General features: G+C 51.0%; 1 protein-coding gene across 5 annotated transcripts in view; it reads left to right on the top strand.

The window, feature by feature from the left end:
- The window catches only part of SMOX (spermine oxidase), a 35,573-nt gene continuing 24,932 nt past the window's right edge, over positions 1,825 to 12,465 (top strand). For 4 of the 5 annotated variants that reach the window (XM_018057378.1, XM_018057382.1, XM_018057381.1 and 1 more), the window contains exon 1: positions 1,855 to 2,041. The gene's annotated coding sequence lies outside the window, so the exon portion shown is untranslated. Of the gene's footprint in view, positions 2,042 to 12,465 lie in introns of all 5 variants that reach the window. The other variant, XM_018057379.1, reaches the window with a different exon arrangement.

Here is a 12,465-nt window from a genome sequence, read left to right as displayed (position 1 = left end):
ATTTCTCCTAGTCATCTTGATTCCATCTGTGATTCATCCAGCTTGGCATTTTGCATGATGTACTCTGCATATAAGTTTCATAAGAAGAATGACAATATACAGCCTTATCGTACTTATTTCCCAGTTTTTGAACCAGTCAGTTGTTCCATGTCTAGTTCATCTCAGGAGACAGGCAAGATGGTCTGGTAGCCCCATCTCTTTGAGAATTTTCCACAATTTCTTTTGACCCCCACACAGTCAAAGGCTTTAGTGGAGTCAATGAGTAGCAGCACATGTTTTTCTGTAAATCCTTTGCTTTCTCCATGATCCAACAAATGTTGACTATTTGATCTCTGGTTCCTCTGCCTCTTTGAAATCTAGCTTGTACATCTCGCCTTATGTACTGTTGAAGCTTAGCTTGTTGAAGTATTTTGAGCATAATCTTGCTAGCATGTGAAATGAGCACAACTGCCTGATAATTTGAACATTCTTTGGCATTGATCTTCTTTGGAATTGGAATGAAACTGACCTTTTCCAGTCCTGTGGCCACTGCTGAGATTTCCAAATTTGCTGGCATATTGAGTGCAGCACTTCAGCAGCAGCATCTTTTAGGATTTTAAATAGCTCAGCTAGAATTCTGTCATCTCCATTAGCTTTTTCCGTAGTAATGCTTCTTAAGGCCCACTTCACTTCACACTCCAGGATGTGTGACTCTAGGTGAGTAACCATACTGTCATGGTTATCTGGGTCATTAAGATCTTTCTTGTATAGTTCCTCTGTTCTTGCCACCTCTTCCGCTTCTCTTAGGTTCTTTCTGTTTCTGTCCTTTATCGTGCCCATCCTTGCATGGAATGTTCCCTAGATATCTCCAGTTTTCTTGAAGAGATATCTAGTCTTTCCCAGTCTATAGTTTTCCTCTATTTCTTTTCATTTAAGAAGGCCCCTTTACCTCTCCTTGCTATTCAAGAGATACACACAACAACATCTTTGAGATATTTCATAGATACTGAAACCTGCTCCAGGTGGGGCAAGTTAATGATTAATGATGGTATGCTGCCCACAAGCAGGTAGACCCCAGACCAGTTGGACCTGAAGGTTAATGATGCTGACTCCTAGTTACCTCACCACCAGCCCAGAAGAAGAATGTCCAGGAGCTGATCACGCCCTCTTTAAACAGTTAACATAAAACTTCTCACTACCTTCCCCAAATTGAGACCCATAGTTTTGAGGGCATGAGCTAGCTGTGGCCTGCTTTGCGGGCAAAGCACTAAAGCTATCCTTTCCTACTTCACCCAAGACTCTGTCTCTGAGATTTGATTGGCACCAGTTACAGAGATGCTGAGATTTCCGCACCAGTATTAATGTGAGGTGGCATGGGAAGGGGTGGTGGTGGCTGGGTGTGAAGTGGTGTTGCACACAATCTGAGGCTAGAGGAAGCCCCTTAGGGACCCCCCGTCCCCCCGCCCCCAACTGAGATCCAGTGGATCTGCGGAAGTGAAGGCAGCTCTGGGAGGAGAGAGAGGTTCCTCTTCCTTTCGACGGTAGGGTTTGGAGTTCTGCAGGTAAACTGAGTCCAGGGGCCTAGCTCTGCTTGTTGCCTGGCAGGCTCCACCTTATGCCCAAGCACAGGGCAGGCAGGGCTGGACTAACTGCTTTTCTCTTGGGGGGCAGGTGGGAACGTTAAGTGCCCAGATTGAGGAGGGGACGTTGGAGCTCAGGTGGGGAGCGCTGGGTCCCGGTCCCTCTGCAAGAAGGGACACAGAGGTCCTCTGCCAACGCGGCCTCCAGCCTCCCCGCCCCTGTCCAGTTGAGCCCGGGAGGAGCTCGGCGCGTCCCCGCCTAGAGGCGGAGCGGGGGCTGGGCCTGAACGGATTGGGCGGGGTTGGTCGGGGACGTGAGGCTGAACGGGGCCCCACACAGGCCGCGGCGGCTGGCTCGGGCCCCTAAGGTCCCAGCAGCGGCTGGAGGAGGAAGCCAAGCGGCTGAGGAGAAGGGGAGGCGGAGGAGGCCGAGGTGGAGCGCCGCTCGCGGAAAACTCTCTTCCCCGGCTCAGCAGGGAAAGGTACAGCACGCGCCTGCTCCCCGATCCTCGACCCCCGGCCGCCGGCCCCATTCGGGCGCAGGCTGGGGCTGAGCCGACCGCGGGAGGGTGAGGGGCACGCAGCAGCCCCGAGGGCTCGGCCGGTCCGGGGCTCCGGCAGCTAGAGCGGCGGTCGTGCGGGAGGGCGAGGGTGTCCGGTGTTCCCGGAGGCTGGCGGGGGCGGTGGGTGCCGCGCCCCTTTGCTCGTGTTGCGGGAGGCGGCGGTCCGAGCCGGTGGCGGTGGTTCCCGGGGCAGGGGCTGCGCTGGGGTGGAGGGCAGGCGGGACCCTGGGGCTGCGTGCGACAGGAGAGCACCCCGTGCGCCCGGCGGGCGTCCTCGGTGGGAGCAGACAAAGCCGGGCGCTGACGCCCCGCGACTGCTCGGGCGACCCAGAGGGTGGGCGCTGGGGAGGGAAGAGAAGGCGCCAGGGCGATGGTCGGGACTCTGGAAGAGGCTGGGCCGTCCTCCCAAAGGGCCTCCAGGCAGTCTCCTCGCGGGGGGTATGGGAGGAGTCCCCCGGACAGGGTGGGGAGCAGCTCTCTCCGAAGAGCCAACTAGGGGCTCACAGGCTGCTGTAGGTTAGGCTCCCTACCTTCTCGGAAAGGGGTAGGGAGTGTTGAGTGCTCAATTTGGGGGAGGGGCTTAGAGATAGAGCCGGTGAGAGGCCTGGGGACCCCCTCGGAGCTTGCACCAGGAAAAGGCATGGCCCGATAAGACAAGCGCTGTAGCTGGCAACTGCGGTGAGTTGTGCCCACAGGTTGGTTGCAGGATCTGCCGGTGGTGGCACATCCCGTGCTAGACCGCGAAGTAGGTGGGTAACTTGTCTGTGTCTGGAGCAGGCAGCAAAACGGCAGGTGTCTAGAGGGGGTCACTGGAATGGGTATGCATGCATCTGAAAGTGTGTAGCGAAGGACCCACATCTGCGATTTGCGTCTTTGCCCCTCCTCCTCTTTCCTCTAGTTAGCTGGGGTCGAAGCATCCCAGTTCCTGCCTCTGGCTAATGCCTCCACTAGGATTCCAACGTAGTCTGCTCCCTGTCCCTCATTCTTCAGTTACCTCTCCTCTTGGATCATTCACAACAGTACCTTCTTAACATGCTTTGGCACGCCCCCCCCCTCCATTTTATGACCCTCGCCCACATTTTTTTCTTCATCCCTCATTCTCCTCCAGCTACAGATGACCTCACTTCCCTTCACAGTAATACTTCTCCAGAGAGCCGCCTGTACCTATGGTCTCTCTGTTCTTCAGCTCACTTGACCTGGCTTTGGTCCCACTGCTTCATTGAAACTGCCCTAGTAAAGGTCTCCAGTGGTTTATACTCCCCTATAAGCAGATCTTCCTCGACGTCCCTTGGTCTAGATCATTCTTTGTAATGTCCTGTCCTGACTTTTGGTTTTCTTCCTCACAAACCCCCTTTCCTCCTACCAAAGCCCTTCCTTACTTGTTTTTAAGGATGACTCTTTCACACAGTCGTAAATGTTGGAGGATCCTGGGCTCTGTTCTTAGCCCCCTCCTTTCTCCTGAGTCCCTTCTATTTACGTTCCCCTCAAGCTCTCATTTTTTTCTTATAATTTTTAAAATCATTAATTTCAAACATTAATTTACAAGCACAAATCTTAAATGTATATCATTTTCATTCTCATAATTTTATGTAGCAACTTTTATCTTCAGTTCTAACCTCTCTATCCAGCCACAGTCTAATGATTTATGATGTTATAGGTATGAAAACTTAATATGGATGAAACAGAGTTCTGACTGCAGTCCCCAAGCATGACCCTCCTGTGGCCTTCCCATCTCAGTAAAGGCCCAATAACCCACCTGCCGTCAAAGATAGGAAACTAGGTGGCATCTTTTTCCTTCTCTCCATAGTTGGTACTACAGCAAGTTCTTTTGCCAAATCTATCTCAGGCCTATTCCTCATACTCTGACTCGTGCTACTGCCCTAGGCTACTGCCCCAGGCCAAGCTATCTTTTCTGTCTTGCCTTAATACTGTAGTAGCTTCTGCCTGCTTTCTCCAAGTCTGCAATTGCCTCCTCAAATCCGTTTTAATAGCAACAAGAACAATTTAGAAAAATATTGAGTAGTCTCATTCTTCTAAGAGCCTAAACAGCTCCCTTTTGTACTTGGAGTAAAATTTCAAAGCTTTCCCCTGGCCTTTCAGGTCTCCCATGATCTGGTCACTGCTGACCTCCCCTAGGCTAATCCTGACCACTGTCCCCTTTGCATTTTTCTGACAGCCACACCTGAATCACTTCTGCCGTTTGAACACTTAAGCTTTTTCCTGCCCTGTGGCCTTTGCCTGTGCTGTTTTCTCTGCCTAGAATGTACTTCCAATGTTTTCTACTGGACTGGCTCTGCTCCTTCTTATTTTTCAGGTCTTACCTCAAATATGCCTTCCCATCATTCTTTGTAATTCATCATAGCACGTGGTTTACTTTCTTCATTGTGCTTATCACAGTTCATAACCATTTGTTGCAGCTGTCTGTTTACTTTGTGTAGCGTCCTAAGGACTGGCCCACTGTTGCATCTGGAGCATCTAGCAGAATGCCTGGAATGTAGCCAATACTCAGGAAATCTTCAGCCAGGTGGGAAGGTCAGGCAGTGCAGGAGCCCCCTGTAAATCTCAAGTGATCATAGGACTTTTATTTTCTTTCCTTGAAAGCAGTTGTGCAAATCACTGCAAGAATCTGAGGGGGCCAGTGGGAAAAGGGAAGTAGAGACGGTACAAATGGCTTAAAGGCAGGCCTGTACATGTAGTGGCAGATTGGATGGATTTTGGGGGGTGTGGAGTTGATGTGGATTGCTGTGGGTTGGGGATCAATGATTTCCTTTGCTCCCTTTGGTGGAAATCCAGATTAGATCAACAGAAGGGTATGTACCTGTGTGCTTGTTTATGTTTTCTAACTCAGGAACTAGAGATGGCCTGGGCAGCCAGAGCCTTATTTCAGGTTACTTTCTTGGGTGACTGCTGGGTACCCAGCCCTGGGGGCAGAGAGTTGAAGGGGAGGAAGAAGCTGAGGTCTGGGGGTCTCTAGTCTTTTATCTTCCCACCCACAGCTCTCCTCTTTGCACAAAGGAGCCCAGCTGAGAAATGAGCTGTTTGGCTAGTGTTCTCAGAATGAAGGGCTAGGAGTCAAGGGTCCTCAGATCTGGGGGCGGGAAGCGCAGCCTTAGTCAGGGAGACTGGTGATGGACCAAGATAACACTGTGAGGTGAGTGCTAGACCTAGGGGCTTGGGGTTCAGATCACAACTGGACTGGCATGCCTAGGAAAGGCTTTGAGCTGGGATAGAACGGGGAGAAAAGAGGGTGTCCTGGGTGGGAGAAATTGAGCAGAGGCCAAGAGGCTAGTCCAGGGCCCTGGTATACTCACTGAGTGCCAGGCAGTATTCTAAGGACTTTGCAAATATTAGCTCCTTTCATCCTCTTAACAGCTCTACAAGGTAGGTCTTATTCCCATTTTACAGATTGGAAGACCAAGGCATAGTCATCCAGCTCAATAGTCACAGAGGAAGGATTTGAACTTAGGCAATCTGGCTTCAGAATCCATGCTCTAAGTCACTCTACTCTGTCACTTCTTTCTTACCTCTCAGACATGTGAGCTGAAGTCTTTTTACCAAGTGTTTTTTTTTCCTGCTCCCAAAGGTGCTTGGCCTTGGGGCTGGAGAGGTAGGAAAGAAGTCAAACCCTCTAAGGTAGAAGGGGTCCTTACTCAGAGTGGGTGGCTGAGTCTGTCTGTTTCATGCCTCTCCTTTTCTTCTAGGAGGGGCATTGTGCCCAAGCCAAATAGGGTGTCATGCATAATGCGATTTTGGGGAGCTAGGGAGGACATTTTCTTCTGGTACAAAAACAGCTCTCTGCTTGAGATGCCACCATTAGAATGTCACGTCTTTGATTCAGCATTGCCCCATTGCCCTCTTCATCTGCCTGTGGGGACTCCAGAGAGGTCAGATAGGAGCTCTGCAGATAAACTAGCCTATTCTGGATTCAATCTAGGATGTTATGAGGTGGAGGTTCAGACTTGACCTTGGGAAACCTGGATGGGGGTCTAAGTAGAGCTGGGTTGAAGGTGGGAGCAGAGCTGGGGGAACAGAGAAATGGGAACTGAAAAGAGCTTACTCTACTTCAGTATTGGCCCTGTCCTTACTTCTTTCTGTGTCTGTAAAATGAGAGTCCAGAGACTTTTTTTCTTTGATCCCCAGAGGCTGTGGAAGCCAGGAACTCCTTGAGGTCCATGCTTGAATACCTTCTTGAAGACCCAGGGCAAAGGAGCAAGGACTTCTCATGGGATGCCAGCCTGCAGGAACTGGACCAGAAAGGAGGGGGTGGGCAGGAGGGTGTGGCAGCCCTGTCCTTTGAGGCTTTTCTGTTTGGTCATGAGGATGCCTCGGGGAAGGTGACTTGGCCTTCCAGGGGCCTGGCTAAATAGGCAGAAAAAAGGTTTGTTGACCACACAGGGATGGAGTCTCCTTGCTCCACATTCTGACCCCAGGTTTTAGGGGATCTGCTTGTCTATCTCAGTCCCCCAGGAAAAGAGGGAGATTTGGAGGCATTCTCTTCTGCATTTTCCACATTGTTGCTGGAAGCTCATTAAGCCCATGTTTCTGAGGAGTGCTTCTTCTCTGAAGTATGCAATGGGCTTGTCCACCCTGCCCGAGTCCTTGTCTGCTGAGTTGAGGTGAAGACAGGCTAGAGCTGAGTGTGGACTTCCCAATAACTGGCCCTGGGCCTTGTTACCTGGAACTGGCACCTGACATCTGTGCCCCATCCTGGTGCTTGGAGCCACTGGGAACACAGGACTGGGTCCCCACTCATCAGGATATAAGAGTGAGCCAAGCCAGATGTGATATAGTGGAACGTGGTTCAGAACAGCTTCTTGGAGGAGGTGGTGCTTTAAGGGGCCTTTGAAGTCCTGGGTGGCTTTGGCCAACACAGGATGGGATGGTTTTCCTGAGGTGGAGCAGGAGCCCAAGCCTGGACAAGTCAGCTGAAGCACTGATTGCCAAGTCACTGAGTCTAGACTTGATTCACTAGGCCCCCAAGGAGCCGTCGAAGCTTGCCATGAATGCAAGGACTTGATTACATCAGTGGTCTATAAAAGTATTTCTCAAACTCTAGCATACATGTGGGTCATCTCAGCAGCTTGTTAATAATAGTTAGGTTCCATTTCAACAGGTCTGGGATGGGGCCCAAGATTCTGCATTTCTGACAAGCTCCTGGTTGGTGTGGTGCTGCTGGCTTATGGGTTATCTTTGTGTAGTGAGGGTTGAGACTGGGGACTTTGGGCCAGGCAGATGCAGGGATGGGCACAGATCAGGTGAGACCTGAAACAGGTAAATGAGACTGTCTTGGCTCCTGCGGACTGTGTTGGGGGAGGTGTAGAGACTACTTGTATGAGGGTAGGGCAGAGGGGAGTTAAGAGGGTATGGGATGGAGGGGCTACTCTGTTGGGAGGTGGGGCCAAGTGAGGGGCTTCTGGGAACTTGGGTCTCAGACTGGGAACACAAGCCTGATTTCTAGGTTGCCAGACTTTGAGGAGCTCCCGAAACCATGAGAAAGTATCTTAGGTGACTGCCGCAGGGCAAGATGACATGTGGGTAGCATGTAGCGCATCTTATCTCTCCCCACAGCCAAGCTGGCCTATGGTTAGCCAATCTGGGGTGAGCACCCTTCCTCTAGCCAGGGTGTGGCCAAGGAGATTAGGGAAACAGCTGACTCCAGCCCTAGACATGCCATCTTCTCCTCAAAGCCCCGAAAGTCTCCCCAGTTGCTGAGCCATTACCCCCCAGCAAGTAACCCTTATCGCCGCCTGGCCTGCGTGAGTCCTTGAAGCTGCCCTGATGGTTGCATGAGTTGCTGTTGGGCCACGTGGGTGTGGGGAGGCGTGAATACTTCTCTCTGCTCTGCCCCTGGCTGGGTCACTACAAGCAAGTGTCTGCTCTGCCTTGAGGCCTCAGTTTCCTGTCAATTGAGGGATTCAGTCTCCTCCCTGGGGAGCAGTGGGGAGAGTTGCAGGGTTTGTTGAATGGAACACTGCATCTTCCCAGAATGGCAGCTTAATACATTTTAATCCTGGATTACTACTGAAGCTCGTGTGCTAAAGATGGAGTACAGAGAGTGATTTGCCTAGAAGAGCTGTCCAGCTTGATTTGGGGGAGTCTCCCAAGACCCCTTGCTCTCTGGGCTTTGCATAGCCTGAAAGGTAGTATCTGAGGCCCCTGGTCAAAGGAGGTCCCTCTAGACCCTAGCAGAAGTGTAGGTAGTCACCTAACCCAAAGGAAGGTAGGAAGTTCAGTTCAGTCGCTCAGTCGTGTCTGACTCTTTGTGACCCCATGAATCGCAGCATGCCAGGCCTCCCTTTCCATCACCAACTCCCAGAGTTTAACCAAACTCATGTCCATCGAGTCGGTGATGCCATCCAGCCATCTCATCCTGGGTCGTCCCCTTCTCCTCCTGCCCCCAGTCCCTCCCAGCATCAGAGTCTTTTCCAGTGAGTCAACTCTTCACATGAGGTGGCCAAAGTACTGGAGTTTCAGCTTCAGCATCATTCCTTCCAAAGAAATCCCAGGGCTGATCTCCTTCAGAATGGACTGGTTGGATCTCCTTGCAGTCCAAGGGACTCTCAAGAGTCTTCTCCAATACCACAGTTCAAAAGCAGCAATTCTTTGGCGCTCAGCTTTCTTCACAGTCCAACTCTCACATGCATACATGACCACTGGAAAAACCATAGCCTTGACTAGATGGACCTTTGTTGGTAAAGTAATGTCTCTGCTTTTGAATATGCCATCTAGGTTGGTCATAACTTTCCTTCCAAGGAGTAAGGTAGGAAGAGCAGACACTAAAGACACTGGTTCTGCTGCCCTGGGCAGTGCCAAGAGAGGCTTTCAGGCTGAGCTCCCAAAGTGTCACTCATAACTCCTAAAAGGGGACCCCGTGCTCCCCTCCTTGATTCCTACCCATGGTCTCCCTGCTGTGCAGGCTGTCCTGAAGGGTGGACTGTTGCACTTAGTCGTCGTGTCTAACTCTCTGTGACCCCATGGACTGTAGCCCGCCAGGCTCCTCAGTCCATGGGATTTCCTAGGCAAGAATACTGGAGTGGGTTGCCATTTCCTTCTGCAGATGGAACCTGCATCTCCTGCTTTGGCAGGCTGATCCTTTACTGCTGAGCCACCAGGGAAGCCTGAGGGGTTGGGAGGAGGAAGTGTTTCTCAAAGACTGTTCTGAGAAGCCTCAAGGTTTCAGGGGACAAACAAGGGTAGAAACTGGAAAAGCCACTCTACAACTCTGTGGGAGATTCAGAATGCATTTAAAAGACTCTGACAAGTCCTGTAGAAAAGAAACTGGTATTTCCTAAACTGATTTGATCATAGAAAGAAAAATTTTTTGAAGACATCCTAATAATGACTAACTGACCAATAAAACACCTGATGGGAGGGGCTGATGTGGGAGGATGTTGTTCCATGAGAGACTGTAAACATGGGTGATAGGTGGGCCCAGAAGTGCCAGGGAGGGGAGGTAGGATGGAGCAATAGCTTCCTGGGAGAGGTGGACTTGGTGGTGTGGGTTCAGTTTGGACAGTCAGTGGAAGAAAAGAGCACTGTAGAGGGAGGGATGGCCAGGAGGGGACTGGGGCCCAGAACCAGTCCTGGGTTCTAGGACTCGGGTTCTAGGAAGCTTTGCTTCACTTGGTGGGTGGGCAAGGGACCCAACAGTAGCCAGGCCTGAGTCTTAGGGATTCTGGGAGGGCCTCCTACCCCATCATACCCTGCTGTCTTCTTGCCCTACAGGTTCTCTCCCATCCTTTAATCTCAGAGAGTGGGATTGTGATTCCTGGGCAACAGGCTAAAACCTCTCTATGCCTCAGTCTCATTGGTACTGTGAGGATAATGCTATCTCCCTTTTAGGGTTGTGTAACACCCAGATTCTTGTTGCCTGCTCTTAGTGTGATTGACAGGGCTGCAGGCAGTGTCTCCAGGAGGATCCAGGGAAGCAGACTGTCAGAGATTTGAAAGGCACAAAGGTCAGGAAAAGACTCTGATGCTGGGAGGGATTGGGGGCAGCAGGAGAAGGGGACGACAGAGGATGAGATGGCTGGATGGCATCACTGACTCAATGGACATGAATCTGAGTGAACTCCGGGAGTTGGTGATGGACAGGGAGGCCTGGCGTGCTGCAATTCATGGGGTCGCAAAGAGTCGGACACGACTGAGCGACTGAACTGAACTGAACTGAAGGTCAGGAGAGAGCGTTGATAGGGCCCACATGGGGTTTCATTGTTGATGGCTCATTATGTTGACCTCGCAAACAAAGAATAAAATCACAGTGATCCTTGAAATGACCAAATTGCCCAAATGACATTCTGTTTTCTCACTGGCCTACCTTCTCAAAGCTATGAGACCACCAGATTCCAGACCTCTGGCTACGTGACCACAGGACTCAACTACAGGCTAAAAATTAACCATCCCTTCAGAGAATTTTTCATTGGTGGGGTATAAGAAAGACCTTGTCAGAATTCTCCTTAAGGGCCAGTCACCCTCTCGTTTCACTCTAATAAATTTCCCTTTTCTTGCCTGACAGTCCGGCTTGCTCTCTTTTTCTTTGCACTCACCTTGAGGCTTGGGGTAGGGTCTTGATTAGAACAGAAGAGTGATCTGTAAGGGCGAGAGAAGGAGTGAGTGAGGACTGGCTTTCTAGGGGAGTGGCTAGCAGGGTGGGGATATCTGGGCAGAAGGTGGAGGTTTCACATGCCCTATGGGCCAGGTCTGGGTGTGGGAGTCTTGGGGTCCAGTGGGTGTGTGCAGAAGACAAAGGGCCTGAGGGCAGGGAAGAGGTGTCAGGGACCTGTCTTCATTCATTAGGCCACTGGGAACCATTGAAGGCTTTTGGGCAGTGCAGTGGTTTGATCAGAACAGTGTTTTAGTGAGAAAAGTGGCTGGGTGTGATGGTGGGTGAGGCGTACAGGACTCCCTACTGGGCTTCCTAAGAGAATTGCTGTGCCCTTTCATGTCTCAAGCATGGGGCCAGGGATGAGTGAACTGCTCATAGTCATTTTCAGAGCTCTGAGTCATTTTCCCAAAAGGTTAAGAATCTCGCTTTTGTCACTTTCTTGAAAGGGGTGTCTAAAGTGTAAGACAGGGAGAATCCCTGGGCCTGTGCTCCTCCTGCCTCTCCTGTAGCTGGGAGAGGAGGTCAGTGAGGTCACCCTTCCTTGCCCCTTGTCACACCTCATTTCCTCTGAGGTGTGAGGACTCTGTTCAGCAGCTCAGGTGGAGGTGATGGAGGTGATGGTATGGCATTTCAAACAACGATCCAGAAATTGCCATAATAGTGCATGTGGGTAAGAGCCCTGCTTGCTGACAACAGCTCTCAGGGAGGCCCTGGGTGCTCAGTGAGCTTTCTTACCCAGTTCAGCTGCACCGTCTTCTTCCTTTGCCCCTGTTTCTTTCTTCTTCAACTAGGCAGGAACCCAAGGTTTCTCCTGCTCTCTCTAAATCAGGAGTCAGTAGGAGGGGATGAAGAAAAACATTTGGATTCAGCCAAACCAGGGTGGCTTAGCTGTGTTGGGGCAGGTAAATTCAGTACCTGCCTCTCAGTCTAGATTCCATTAAAAAAAATAACTTATTTATTTTTGGTTGCACTGGGTCTTCACTGCTGCCGTGGCCTTCTCTCTAGTTGTGGTGACTGGGTGCTAGTCTGTAATTGTGGTGCCTGGACTTGTCGTTGTGGTGGCTTCTCTTGTTGGAGCAAGGGCTTTAGGCATGCAGGCTTCAGTAGTTGTAGCTCTTGGGCTCTAGAGCACAGGCTCAGAAGTGGTGGCATTCAGGCTGAGTTGCCCTGTGGCATGTAGGATCTTCCCAGACCAGGGATTGAACCCATGTTTCCTGCACTGGCAGATAGATTCTTTAGCTGCTTCTTGGGGGAGGGTGTTAAGGAAGGTTTAAGACCAAGAGAAGCAGCACTTGGAAATGAGTTGTAATTTATTAGGAAACAGAACAAAGAACCCAGCCACCTTCTGCAGCCTTGTCCAAGGCCCTGATGGACACATAATTCCTCTCCTTGTGGTGCATGGGGCATGAGCTATTTCCCAAAGATGGGAATGCTGGCAGTGCCAGCAAGTAGCATGATTGGGTCTCAAGTCTGGGTTCTAGGACATCTGGTTTGATGTCCTTTTCTCAAGCCACAGACCCCTCGGAGCCTATCTCCACACCTTAAACCATGTCTTCCTACCCACAACCAGACCTATTCCCCAGGCCAGTCCAGCCCAGCCCCACCCCAAACTACTGACTCCAGGGAGAGAGGGCTGATGGGTGCTCTCAGTGGATAGGCAAATAGCTAGACCTTAAGTCAGCGAAGTAGGAGACACACAGGACCACCAGTGGGCAAATGTTCATAGCAAAGATTTTTT

Source organism: Capra hircus, chromosome 13 (genome assembly GCF_001704415.2).
Source record: "Capra hircus breed San Clemente chromosome 13, ASM170441v1, whole genome shotgun sequence".
NCBI lineage: Eukaryota > Metazoa > Chordata > Mammalia > Artiodactyla > Bovidae > Capra > Capra hircus.
The sequence above is the reverse complement of the archived record's forward strand: the minus strand, read 5'-3'. Positions and strand labels throughout refer to the sequence as shown.